General features: G+C 44.8%; 1 protein-coding gene, 1 pseudogene and 1 gene segment (V, D, J or C); 1 reads left to right on the forward strand and 2 right to left on the reverse strand.

Moving 5' to 3' along the window:
• The window catches only part of LOC130113254 (Ig mu chain C region membrane-bound form-like), a 49,599-nt pseudogene extending 36,565 nt beyond the window's left edge, over nucleotides 1–13,034 (forward strand).
• Nucleotides 1–14,558, reverse strand: part of LOC130113067 (uncharacterized) — a 1,140,561-nt gene that overhangs the window by 338,202 nt on the left and 787,801 nt on the right. The gene's annotated exons all lie outside the window — the stretch shown is intronic.
• The window catches only part of LOC130113250 (Ig mu chain C region membrane-bound form-like), a 406,488-nt gene that overhangs the window by 326,669 nt on the left and 65,261 nt on the right, over nucleotides 1–14,558 (reverse strand).

The following is a 14,558-nucleotide window of genomic DNA, read 5'->3' on the forward strand; positions in this document are numbered from 1 at the left end:
CTGTAACCTCCTCGCTGAAGTGGTTACTCTTCCCTCCCTGTGCATTCCCTCCGAGTTTATCTCAGCCCAACTTGGACTTACTGTTTTCTCTGTGGAGTCTTCCCTGTGGAATTATCCTGCCGCGTTCCCGATTTGGATTACCAGTAAGTTTTCTTGGACTTTCTCTGTTTGTTGTGCGTTTCCTGCAAAGTGGATTACTGGACTCTTTTCGTTGCCGTGCATGTTCTCTCGTTGGACCGTAGAGGGACGTGTCGGTTCGTTTTCAAGTTAAGGGACAACCTCGGTTTGTTCCCCAGACTCCACCCAACCAGGAACCCATGCAGCTGGGCCGGACTCACCTTTCCACAGAGCAATGTCAGCGGTGGTTCAACTTGAGCAGTTGTCTATACTGGTTGTCTATACTGTTGTCTATAGCCGCATGCCCCATGCACCCAGCAAGAGTCGGCTCGGCAGTAGTGGGAGAGATACTGCTGAGCCGAACCACTTACCCCTCCCTCTCTCGCCCTCAACTGGAAGCCACTTTGGTGTGATGGGGCTAGCCTTGTCCTCCGTCCGCTGTTGTTGACTCCAGTGCCGATGCAAGTTTTTTAGGCCGGCAAGTTGTCAGCCAGTTGGCTCTGGACACCACTCCCATTAACCCAGTTCTGGAGGCCAACTCACTAAATGGCCTTGCCCATGTCACGCAGAAGACCATCCCTGTCCTCCTCCATCTCTCTGGCCACCACCAGGAAAATATTAATTTTCACATCATTGACAGCCTCCATGCTCCCGTAGTTCTTGGGCACCTGTGGTTGAGACTCCACAACCCATACTTCAACTGGATCACAGGTAAGATTAATGCATGGAGTTCATTTTGCCATCGTAACTGTTTTCACTCAGCCTCTACTCCGACTCTCCCCAGTGTGCAGTATCTTCCTGAGCCCCCAGACCTCTCCACAGTTCCCTCAGTATATCATGATCTATCCTCATTTTTTAGCTAACACCAGGCCCTGTCTCTACTGCCCCACCGGCCCAATAACTGTGCCATAGACTTGCAACCTGGAGCGTCCTGGAGCGTCCAGCAGCTGGCTTTACAACTTCTCCCAGCCGGAACAAGAGGCCATGGAAACGTATATTTGTGACTCCCTGGCTGCAGAGATTATACGCCCCTCTTCTTCTCCGGTGGGTGCAGGGTTTTTCTTTGTGAGTAAGAAAGATGGCTCACTTAGACCATGCATTGACTTTAGCCGCAAGATTTAGCAGCATCCAAGATTTCAGGTGGCCAAACTGCAGCAGAGAGCATAAATCAAACTAAACCTGATCCAGTGGATTTGTTCCTGTTGATGTACCCTGCTGCTCTGAGGGAGCTCACTGTTGAGATGTCAAACATCTATTCAATGCAAACCAAAGGGAAGATACTTGACCTGAACATGGATGAGTTGCTGACTTTCTATGGGGTTCTTCTCACATCTGGCTACAGTTCTGTGCTGCGGCGGCACATGTTTTGGTCATATGACCCTAATGGCTACAATGAAGCCATCTCAAATGCAATGAGAAGGAATCGCTTTGAGATAATGGCCTCAATCCATCTGATAGATGACTCAAAGGCCAACAACGACCCTTCCTACAAAGTACGGGCCATCTTCAGTGCACTGAATGAGTCTCACAAAATGATGCAAAACTCAAAATGGTTATCGGTAGACAAAAGTATGATACCTTATTGTGGCAGTCATGTTGCAAGCAATTCATCAGGGGCAAACCAATCCGGTTTGGGTATAAATTGTGGAGCCTAGCATCACCTATTTAAAAAAAAAATTTTTTTTTAAAAACCAGCATGTCATCACCTGTCTCTCTATCACTATCCAATAAAGGTAGAAAATGCCAAAAAAAACCCAACTGACTGGCTCTTTGGACTATAATGAAATAAATTCAGTGTTCAACACCAAGCCCCGTCGTCTCCTGCTGTAATCACCAGAAGTAAGCTAATTTACAATTTCAGACTGTAGTAGCCTATTTCAATATTAATGTTTATTGGGTTTTTATGGTTATTATTTAGTGCTCCAAAGGGGTGTGGTTAGCACAGTCGCCTCACAGCAAGAAGGTCCATGGTTGGAGCCCTAGGATAGTACAACCTTGGGGGTCGTCCTCTGTGTGGAGTTTGTGTGTTCTCCCCGTGTCTGCGTGGCTTTCCTAATGGTGCTCCGGTTTCCTCCCAGAGTCCAAAGACATGTAGGTCAGGTGAATCAGCCGTACTATATTGTCCGTGTGTGTGCGTGTGTGTGTGTGTGTGTGTGTGTGTGTGTGTGTGTGTGTGTGTGTGTGTGCGCGCGCGCGCGTACGTGCGTGTGTGTCGGTCCAGTGATGGCCTGGCGGCCTGTCGCCCAATGACTGCTGGGATAGGCTCCAGCGACCCTGAAAGCAGGATAAGCAGTTTGGATAATAGATGGGGAAAAAAATAATTAAAAAAATCGCTTCTGTGCACCCTATGCATTGCCCTAGTGCACTGCCTGTTGAAACCTATGTCCTATCAGATTTGAACCTAGTTTTTGTGACAGTACTTGTGTTGTCGTATCCTAACTAGATCCTTGCTTGCGGTGTATTAACTCTCAGATGTACATCGCTTTGGATAAAAGCATCTGCAAAATGAAATTGTAATTTTAATCACAAGCGTGCATGTATCTTAAGGAGCCCTATTGAAACTGGCCTAGGGCAGGGCCCAAGTGTAGTCCCTGGTCTAGCTGGACAAGCGGAATTTCCTCCAGGGTGTAACTTTGTAGATGACAACCTTTTCACCTCACTTAGCCTCCTTGATGAAATGACAAAACGAGGTTAAGGCTGTCTTGGCACACTGAGACAGCGTCGCCTGCACGATGTCCCTTTCACAGACGTGAAGAATTTCCAAAAAAAAATCCTCACGGAAGTTGAGGTCCTTACACAGGGGGAAAAGGTACTGTAACCGCCGCTCTGATGGCTGAGCGGAATAAACTTCCGTTCTTGCAACCCGCTCGTCATGTGGCTGGGAGGTTCGTATCCCAGACTCGCTGTAACCGGTCACGGCCAGAGCGTCCACGGGATAAGTCATTCATTAGGCCACCCTTACCCCAGGGATAGTGGGTGTAGATCGGTGTAATGTTTGGGGACTCGTCGCTCTCCAGCGACCCCTCTGGCCCATCCGGGCGCCTGCAGCCAAGCAACCGAAAGCATTCTCCCTACGTCTCCTTCGCCGCCTGAAGGTGATGCAATCCATGCGAGGAGGCTTCAGCGTGTGAAATACCGAGAGCAGCCGACAAGAGTTTGAAGGAAGCTGGTGTTAGACTATGTCCTTCGTGTGGAAACGTGAGCCAGGGGAGTTATTCGACAAGAGTTCCAGCCATATGCCATTGGGTTAATCGGGTGGGATAAGGGGAAAACTAGAAATAAATTTATAAACAAAAAACAAAACAATATTGTAACCATGGCAGCCAATGCTGCTGAGAAGTATTCTGCGGTGCCTGTAAACAGGTGGAACAAAGAGAAAAAAGCCTATGACAAAGTTCCACAGCCCATGTGTGTCCTCACATACAACCAAAACATGGGGGGGGGGGGGCGTGGATCTGCATGATCTTCAGGTGTCAAAATATAGGGCAACAATCAGGTCAAAGAAGTGGTGGTGGTCAATCTTCTCTTGGTCCCTTCACAGTGCGGTGGTGAATAGCTGGTTCTTCTTCAGAGATGTTGTTGGTAATGAATATGACGTCCTGAAATTTCAGCAATCTGTGTCCTAAAAAGATATGGAAAAGTATTTCTTGGCCATGGCAGAAGCTCTTCGACTGCAACAACTGTCACTAGGATTCTGCAAGAGGTGGTGAAAAATCTCACTGGCCTGTGAACACGGGGAACCGTTTCTGCAGCTGTTCTGACAAGCGCACTGTATATGCATGTGAGAACTGTGATGCACCTCTCCACACTGAGTGCTTCAAGCGTTTTCATGGAAGTGAAGTCTAACCAATGAGCTGTCTACTCAAATTTGTTGAAACTAGGGCAACCAGGTGGCGTGGCATTCCATTGCCTGCCAACACGGGGATTGCTGGTTCGAATCCCAGGGTTACCTCTGGCTTGGTCGGGAGAAAAAGAGGGGGGGGGGAATCCACAAAAAAAAAATTGTTGAAAATTAGTTATGAGACTGTGAAATAAGTATATTGTTGTCACTGATAGTACCTTACAGTATGCACTGCCCTCGTTTGCACTATCATTAATTCATTCAGCATCAGCCACTTCTCCTGGGTCGCGTCGCGGTAGCAGCAAGCTAAGTAGGGCACTCCAGACGTCCTTCTCCCCAGCAACGCCCTCCAGCTCAGGGATCCCAAGGTGTTCCCAGGCCAGATTGGACATGTAGTCCCTCCAGCAATTTCTGGGTCTGCCCCGGGGTCTCCTCCCAGTTGGCCGTGCCCAGTAAACCTCCAAAGGAAGGTGCCCAGGAGGCATCCTAATCAGATGCCCGAACCACCTCAACTGGCTCCTTTTTGACGCGAAGGAGCAGCAGCTCTACTCCAAGCTCCCTCCGGATGTCCGAGCTCCTCACCCTATGTCTAAGGCTGAGCCCAGACACCCTACGGAGGAAACTCATTTCATCCACTTGTATCCGTGATCTAACCCTTTCGGTCACTACCCATAGCTCATGACCATAGGTGAGGGTTCGAACGAAGATTGACTGATAAATTGAGAGCTTTGCTTTCCGGCTCAGCTCCCTCTTCACCACAATGGTCCGGTACAACGTCCGCACTACTGCTGATGCTGCACCAATCCGCCTGTCAATCTCTCGCTCCATCCTACCCTCACTTGTGAACAAGACCCCGAGATACTTGAACACCTTCCGTTAAGGCAACAACTCATCTCCAGCCCGGAGGGAGCAACCCACCCTTTTCCGGTAGAGAACCATGGCCTCAGACTTGGAGGTGCTGACTCTCATCCCAGCCATTTCACACTCAGCTGCAACCCACCCCACTGCGTGCTGGAGGTCACGTTCTGATGAAGCCAAGAAAACCACATCATCTGCGAAGAGCAGAGATGCAATTCTGAGGTTCCCAAAACGGACACACTCCTCACCTTGGCTGCACCTTGAGATCCTGCCCATGAATATCACAAACAGAATTCGAGACAAGGGACAACCTTGGAGGAGTCCGACACCCACCGCAAACGTGTTTGACTTTGTGCCAAGAATGCAGACACAGCTCTCACTTTGTTTATACAAGGACCGGATGACTTGTAGCAACTGCCCCGGTACCCCATACTCCCGTAGTACCCCCCCCCCCCCAGAGTGCCCCGGGGTACACAATCATAAGCCTTCTCCAAGTCCATAAAACACGTGTAGACTGGCTGGTAAAACTCCCATGCCCCCTTCAGCACTTCCGCAAGGGTAAAGATTTGGTCCGTTTTTCCACGGCCAGGACGTAATCCACATTGTTGCTCCTGGGTCAGAGGTTCGGCAATCGGTCAGAGCCTCCTTTCGAGCACCCTAGAGTAGACTTTCCCAGGGGAGGCTGTGCAGTGTGATGCCCTGATAATTGGAACACACCCTCCGGTCCCCCTTTTTGAATATGGGTACCACCACCCTAGTCTGCCACTCCACAGGTACTGTCCCTGACCTCCACACAACACTGAAGAGGTGCGTCAACAAAGACAGCCCAACAATGTCCAGAGCCTTCAGCATCTCCGGGCGAATCTCATCCACTCCCGGCGCCTTGCCACCGAGGAGCTTTGCACTATATATACTGTTAAAATGTAACATTATTGATGAATGTCTTCCTGTTATAAATTGTTCAGAGATTATACATTTTATTTTACTTTTACAGTGTTGGATTGTATGTGGCGTCTAGTTTCCATGTCCTGGCTTCTGTTGGTCATAAATAAATGAGCCACCCTCACATGAGCTTGCCAACAGCAGTTTTTGAGTTATTGTAAGTTGAAACGTGTTACATGAACAATAGTAGTAGTTATGAAGTAAATTCTAACCATATCTCGTTCTTCTGTGTTGCATATGTTGCTGTTGTGATTTTAAATAGGTAAATCGGTCTAACTGAACAATTTGTATGAATTCTGACTGTCGTTTTCCACTGGTCCCTATTGTGTCCGAGTATAAAACCTAATATTTCACTAACGTAACCAACAAATAATCAAAAAGGGCATCAAGTTTGTGTGTTGGGGAGGTCAAAGGAGTAAAATGCATCTGCTCAAATTGCAAAGAAACATTTGGGAATAAACCGGTTAATTTCCACAAAGCTTCATATTTTGTACAATAAGCCACTAGCACATCCAGTATGAGTTTTTCTAGTTCTGTTTTTTTTTCTTTATTTTGTTAAACATCAGTTTGTGACGTGTCTAAATAGACCCAATCAGAGACACAGAAGTAAATATACTTTACTTTTTAAATATATTCTAGCAAGTGTTTTGCAGTGATAAATATTCCGCTTTTATATCTAATTGCTGGTAAAATCAAAGCAAAAGGTATTTTCTGTGTATTTGCTACCAGACGGCCTTCACCAAAGCCGAGCTTATCCAGGGGAAACTTCAGTTTAAAAAGCAGAATGCAGTGTTTCAGCCGTGTAAAATGTGGAAATTAAAATGGGTTGTGTGATGTGCAGTATAAGCTACAGCAATGCCTAAGCCAATATTTGACAGTGTCACAGATTCCTCTCTGGTTTTCCAAAGCCTGAGTTAACCAACACTTTTTATGTAGTTTGAGGAATGTTCCGGGGACTTTGTTGAGTACATAAATGGTAAAAAATATTACTTTCAATATACTGCTTACTGGTGTGAAACTAACACGACCTTTGTTATCACAGGGAGGTTGTTGTGCCCCTGTTCTAGTCGAGCAACACTAGAATGTGTGTGACTTCCTGCAGGAGGACTTGTCAGTAAGAGAGACATGTAATGTGTGTATTGCTGTTGTAAGGACGGTTTGTCTCTCCTCTGTCAGCCACACCAAAGGCCCCTACTGTGTTTCCTCTGGAGCAATGTGGCCCCGAGACCGGAGACACCGTGACTCTCGGCTGCCTCGCCACCGACTTTACACCCGCCTCACTGGGCTTCAGATGCACCAACGCCGAGGGAGTTGCCCTGCCTGATGTACTTCAGTACCCCGCTGTTGAGAAAAACAGGGCTTACTTTGGAGTCAGTCGGGTCCGCGTGCAGCGAGACTACTGGGACGCCAGGAAAGTTGTCAACTGTGTTGTTGAGCATTCAGCAGGACAAAAACAATGCCGCCTTCAGAAGAAAGGTGAGTTACTTGTAGATGATGAAAAACTCAAACACTTTTTTAATCCAACATGTGAGTTGGTTTAAATTACATTTATTAGATCAGTACTTCGCGTATAATGAAGAAATTTCTGTTAAGTATTTTTTACAATTATCTTTTCCTTACAGAAATGTTTAATTGTCTTCTATATTTCTAAACAGAAATTATTTCTAATGCAAAAGTGTATGTGCAGAAAAATTCATAAATATATTGGATTTGACAAAATATAAGAAAAAAATGTAACAAACAGAATATCTTATGTCATCCAGTTGTTTTTTTAAGTGACCAAAGTAAAAACAAGGTTCAGTATTGAAATCAATAACTGATTTAGGTGTCTTAGAAATATCTGCAAAGTTACAAAGCTATGTTGTTGTAAGAGAGATTGGAACAGGAACAAAGGAAACACAAAGAACCTCATGATAGTTGTAATTCCATGTTATTCAAGTTGTACTGCGTCAGTGGCAGGTTGCAGCAAGTTGTACTGCATCAGTGTCAGCTTGCGGCAAATTAGTACGTCAGTTGCATCGCATTGCCTAAAAAGTAAAGCCATGTTTACTGGGGGAGTGTGTGATTTAAGTCAAGAAAGTATTTGGAGCCACTTGGCAAGCCAGTTCTCCAGCAGGCTAAAGTAGTCCAGTTGAAATGCACCACACAATAATGTAAAAGCATGTGGTACAGTTAGTTGTTAGGCTGAATTTGACTTGTTACTTTGTTTTTTTTCCTCCTCACAGATGTGCATTTAGTTGTGGTTTCTATTTGGTTTGTCTGTTGTAGTTTCAGAGGAAGTTGAGCCTCTTAGTGTTAACTGAATGAGGGACACTGAGAGGACAAAGAGAGCAGATTGTGCACAATGTTGGGCAGTGAAGCTCTCAGAGAATATGGGAAAGGCTGCTAGGATGGTGATGAGGTTGTTGTTGCAGGCCGACTGTTTAGTCAAGGGCAGGTTTCCAGCTGTGTGGGACTCTGTCAGTGTTAGCTTGTATGTACAGTCAATGGATATGCAGAAGCATGTACTGAAGCCCCACCCCCTTATTGATTTTGTATATGTTGTAAATTTTAAAAAAATCCACATTTACACTCTAGTGACAACCAAACATGTTGGGGGGGGGGGTGACCAGTTTAAGCTCTTACTAACACGGCATAAAAAGTTAATGAATATAGTTTTAGTCTCTTACTCTCCACTTTAGCACATGTATTGCCCTTAGCTTCTGCATATATATCATTCTCTGCTTCTGCATACATATATCTGTGTATGTTTGTTTTTCAGTCGAGTTTCATCAGTTGCCAACTCTTAACGTGTTGATCTCTCCTGAGATGAAGAATGAGAGATCAGCTTCCTTCTCCTGCTTTGCCACTGATTTTTCACCAAATGCTCATGAAATCAAATGGCTCAGAGACGATGAGGAAATCCGTGACAAAATCTCTGAGATCCAGACCTCCTTTGAGCCCAAACGTAATGAGAATGGGACTTTGTACAGTGTCGTAAACTATCTCCAGGTTGATAAAAGTGCTTGGACGGAATCGGAAGCCAAGATTACATGTGTGTTTAAGCAAAAAGAAGAAAATGTCAACAAATCTGTGCGCTATAATACCACACCGGGTGAGTAAACCTATGGAAAGCAGAAATGATCATAATTGCAATTCTAATGATTTCCCAGCTGTAACAGTTCAGTCTTGCTTAACCACTCTTCTCTCTACAGGTTCCACCACATGTACTGACCCATGTGTATATGTTGACATTGAGATCTTGCCCCTCAGTTTGGAAGACCTGTTTCTGAACAAAAAAGCAAAACTTGTGTGTGAAGTGCTGGAAAAACAAGGATCCGTTGAGTCTGTTGAGTGGCAGGACAAAGATGGGAAACCTTTAAACAAGGACAGTCATAAGAGCAGCCGAGGACCCCACAACCTCTACAGAATTGAAGTGGATGTCCTGTTTGAGGAGTGGAGCGAGGGGATGGAATATTATTGTGTTGTTGAACACAAAGACTTAATTAAAGCTGTAAGGGAGCGTTTTCAAAGGGACAAAGGTGAGAATATTTTTGGTTACAGTACATGAAAGACTAACAATGTATTGTGCTGTCATTTAGTGCATGTTTTACATATAATATATTTTAATATTAAATGTCAAATATGTTAACATATCTATAAAATATACACAAGATTGCTTATGGCAGGAAACAGGCTTGTGCTGTCTGTCTCATAAAGAATTTACTTGAATCACTGGATTATTTATATACACACACACACACACACATATATATATGTTTGTGTGAAGCATTCTCAGTTCTGGCACTAAGTTGTGATTGTTCTCTCATGCTTGCAGGAGAAACGATTAAGCGTCCATCTGTTTTTCTGCTGAGTCCAGTAGAACAAACTAGTAATGACGTGGTGATCCTGACTTGCTATGTGAAAGATTTCTACCCCAAGGAGCTTGTAGTGTCTTGGCTTGTTGATGATGTGGCAGCAGATCCAGCTACCTATACATCCAATACCACAAATCTTTTAGAAAACAGCGGATTCTACTCTGTATATAGTGAGCTTACGTTGAGCTTGGACCTTTGGAAGAAAAATGACAAGGTGTTCAGCTGCGTTGTCTACCACGAGTCTATGATGAAAACAACAGGAGTCATTATTAGGTCCTTTGTACAAAACACCAATGAAAAACCCAACCTGGTTAACGTCAGCCTTAACATCCCTCAAATTTGCAAGGCCGAGTAGATGTGATGTTGTGTCCATGTGTGTTTTGCTATGTGTGTGTTTTGTTTGTTGCCTGTGATATGACATGCTGTTTGTCTTTAAATGCAGAACTAAAATCAAAATAAAAAAGATTTACTTCAGGACTGTTTTGATGTATGTTCAATTCAGTTTGTATCCTCATTTCAACATTTTTGCAATGCCATATGTTTAGTTAACATACAAGTTGAAGAAAGTACACATCAGATGGAGGTATCAGCATACCAGCAGCTTAAAGTATAGTGACCAGTAGGCCATAGACATGTTTATATGCAAAATTAAATGCTCTAAAATGAAGCGTCCGATACTCATCACTGACCATAAAAATGAAAAATCCCCCAAACAGCCTAACAAGTAAAGCCTAAATGACACTAATCTTAACAACTACATGACTAGATGACTAATAATAACTTATTAGTTGTTGTTTTCTGTTGTTATGGTGCATTTATTTGTACTGTATTGTCTTGTCTCATGTGCCTGTGTTACCTCTGTTGGTTTTAGCCTGTCAAAATAGATATCTTTTCAAGAACTAAATCACTTAGCCTGGGCTCCCAATACATCACTGTGTTTTAAGGACTCACAATAGTACTCCACAAGCCAAGCCACATGCATGCCATTATCTTTTCTTTTTATTTTTCTTTTGTAAAGAAGGGTCTTTCTAGAGCAAGTCAGGAATCACTGTTTTTGCCAACATCTCCATTTTGTTATACAAATATGTATTGTGGACTTAGGACTAAGGTCAAACGTATTGTTCAGTTAGTAATCCATAATACACAACTGGAGAGCTGGGAATGAAAAGACGTAAGGCAGTCTGGTCACTGCCTCTTGCACGCCTGAGTATTAGTTTCAAATACAGTCAAGTCCAAAGAATAAGCACACAAGAAGCACACAAAACCCTTACACCATGTGCACTAGTTAAAGCTGCAGAATAAACCATGTTCTTTGTAAGGCAACAGAATCAGTGTGAATGAGAAGACAGCTTCTGGGTATATTTTCTGCGAGTGTACAAAGGGCACCAGGAACAGCTATCAAGTAATAATATTGGGTCGTGTAAGGATGTGTAGTCTCTATATGGTGGCTATTGTATGAAATCTTAATTTATTTGAAATTCAGTGGAGGACAAAGGTAAAACTGCCAATGTAACACCACGTTAATCTCTTCATGCAGAATTTATTTTTCTGACAGACAACCAGTGGGGTCACACCACAGAGACGGAGCAAGATAGCACCGGGAAAACAGCCATTACCTTCATCATCCTCTTCCTCATCACTCTGTTCTATAGCGTCGGAACCACTGCCATCAAGGTAGTGAGCCTCCATTACCAAACATTAAGGATGAAATAGTTTCTGAGACAGCATGGTTTGATAAGTTAGAGTTCAATATCTGGCATTGGTATATCATGCAACTTGGATTTAGCATATTTCCCGGACTATAAGTCGCTGTTCTTTTACTCGTCTGGCTGCTCCTGCGATATATATTCCAAAGCCATTTCATTCATTCATTATCCAAGCCGCTTGTCCCAACTGGGGTGGCGGGGATGCTGGAGCCTATCCCAGCAGTCATTGGGCGGTAGGCGGGGAGACACCCTGGACAGGCCGCCAGTCCATCACAAGGTCCTATCCCAGCATTCATAAAAAGAGTCGTATTGTTAATTAGATTAACAATGAGGCGACACAATAACTCAGACGGATAGCACGCTGATTCAGCTTGACTGTCTTTTTACTGAAGGTCTTCTTCTGTGGTGTTACATGTCATTCAACAGGTACGTTACAGCAGCAGCGCCACCACAGGCTAAGCCTAGTTACTACACATCACAGCTCCCTCTTTCAAGCAGAACACCTGAACATGTAACCAAAGCAAATAAACCTCAGTCCTGTAACACCACAGATGCAGGAGGTCGAGTCTTCTTGTAGGTTACAGTAGTCCCCCTCTCCCGGAAGCGCGCCCTCGCGCTTAGTTTTTCCCGCGCGCTCTGAAGAGACTTATGAGGATCTGCACACTTCCGGACACCACAGCTGCCACCAATTTAACCGAGCATATTTTCCGCCCGCTGCGGGATTCGAACCAGCGTTGTACTGCACCACGAGGCGGAATCGCTAACCGCTCGACCAAAGGGGCCAATCTCAGCCAATCACAGCGTGTGTTGCAAAGATCAAAGGATGGCCAGACTCTCTCTATACACACGGCGCTGTCCTGGTCGCTGCACTAGCGCCTCCTCTGGTCGGTCGGGGTGGCTGTTCAGGGGGAGGGGGAACTGGGGGGAATAGCTTGATCCTCCCACACGCTACGTCCCCCTGGTGAAACTCCTCACTGTCAGGTGAAAAGAAGCGGCTGGTGACTCCACATGTATCAGAGGAGGCATGTGGTAGTCTGCAGCCCTCCCCGCATCAGCAGAGGGGGGGGGGCAGAGACCGGGACGGCTCGGAAGAGAGGGGTAATTGGCCGGGTACAACTGGGGAGAAAAGGGGGGAAATCACAAAAGAGAAAAAAGGAAGGAATAAATGCAGTGGGAGCAGGATTAAGAAAACAGTGCCGTGCAGGGGTCTACACCCCGAGTATACATAGACACCGAAGAGACTTGTTGTTCCCTCACAACATGTTTTTCTCTCTGAGTGAGACTTATACTGCGATTCCCTTGTGGTCCGGGAGATGTGGTAATGCAACACAATCCTGTACAACTACACACAACAACAGGGTTTGAATAAGGTTAAATGAAACAAAGAGAAACGATCAAGAATGAAAACACACAAAGCTGTTGTCCTGTGGCAGTGAGGAAAAGAAGAAGGATGATGTTATAAAAGATGGCTGAGACACAACACATGTCATTACTAGAGACACAACATAGTGATTCTTCTTCTGTTTCTGAGTCAGTCTTTCTCTTCTTTTTCCTTTCCAGATTAAATGAAAACATGGAAAAGGTGACGAGTGATTGCTTTAAAAAGTAATGTTTCACATGTTGGTTCTTTGTCTACTCATTTGTTCAGAATGTAAGTGTTCACAACCGTCATTTCTCTCATTCACTATGTCGGCTTTGTATTCTCATTGAAAATAATAAATGTGGAACTGAAGAAAATGATTTAGGGAACTGGTACTTTTTCTCTCCTACTTCTTCGAGTAGGTTCTCATTGGGGTCCTGTTGGCTTTTAAATGATCAGATCTAATTTAATATCTGCCTCTCATATTGGTGCTGGTTCTGCCTTTGAAACGTGTTTAACTGCAGCTTGTTTGCTTTGAAATGTGTATTTTACTTTGCACCGCCCCGCAGCTGGACTTACCAGACCATGTCCAGCTCCATATTCAAATGGACCGTTACTGCGGTGTGGTGGTAAAAACAGGCCAGAGAACTCAGTCAAGCAGCACAACAGAGAGAGAAGCCCACATGTAAATACTTCTGAGATATTTAGAGTTACACTTTAGTTCCCTATCTGGCAGAGCCAAACTTCACACCTGCTGTTGGCGACGCACCGCTGCTCTGTTCAGTCTTTCACTTCTGTTTTTCGGGAGCTTTTTTTGGTACCAGCATGTTATCCAACGCTTCCGCCTGCTTCCTGCCTGTTTCGCTCAGCCCTGCCCTGCTCTAGCTTTTGTGCAACAGCCATCCAGCTCCACCCGAAACTAAGCTCCTGCCACTGTGACAGTACATCTGCGCCCTCTAGCCTGGGTAACAAGACAACAGACTTAGTACTGACGGTAGACTTGGTGACATGTACACACATCACAACAGGTATGTGTATCTCCAGCGGCTCTGAAAAAGGGCCCGAGCCATCAAACATTCACGTTGAACACACTAGATGAAAAGAAACGCTTATCTTATACATACTTCCTGTGTCTCAGTGCAGCGGGTTGTCCATCCGACCGTCACCATGTCCCCTGACTGGAGGTGGGTCTCTGGGGCTGCAGAAGTGAGCCTTGTGTGCACCTACAGCGGTTACTACCCAGACGACCTAGAGGTGCAGTGGCAAATAGACAGCCGTGCTGTGGACATCGTTCCGGTCCAAAAGAAGTTTCAAGCTGTGGAAAAGGAGGGAAAAACTTTCAGCCTAAGCAGCCAGATTGAGTTGGACCGGAAAAACTGGACAAATGGCTCAAATGTCACGTGCAAGTCCAAACACCACGACGCCGAGTTGAGCAAATCAATCAGTATTTGTGCAAGTAAGTGCGGCTACTTCTCAGTGACGATGCAGCAGTGTCGTTGCTCCATCACTCCTCTCAACATACGCGTTTCACACTACAACTCCTTTAAAATGTACATTTAGGGGCGTCAGCAGAACACAACTGATGACAAAAGTCTAAACATTCAGAGAGAAGATGTTGAGCTTGGCAAATGCATGTTTGATTGATGAAGTTAAAGATAAGAAGTTACAAGAAGTAACATCCAGGATGTTTGGTCTGACTTGATCAATGCTCTCAAGTTAAATTAACTTGATTTTTGACTCGTTTGACCAGCAAATGATTTGAACGATAATCATGAGAGATGTTGCCACTGGATATAAAGATTTAAAGATATGATATGGCTGTTATGGAGTCAGATAAACACGACTTCGCTAAACAAGTGATCTTTTGGCAGTTTACC

This window comes from Lampris incognitus, chromosome 5 (assembly GCF_029633865.1).
Source record: "Lampris incognitus isolate fLamInc1 chromosome 5, fLamInc1.hap2, whole genome shotgun sequence".
Lineage (NCBI taxonomy): Eukaryota > Metazoa > Chordata > Actinopteri > Lampriformes > Lampridae > Lampris > Lampris incognitus.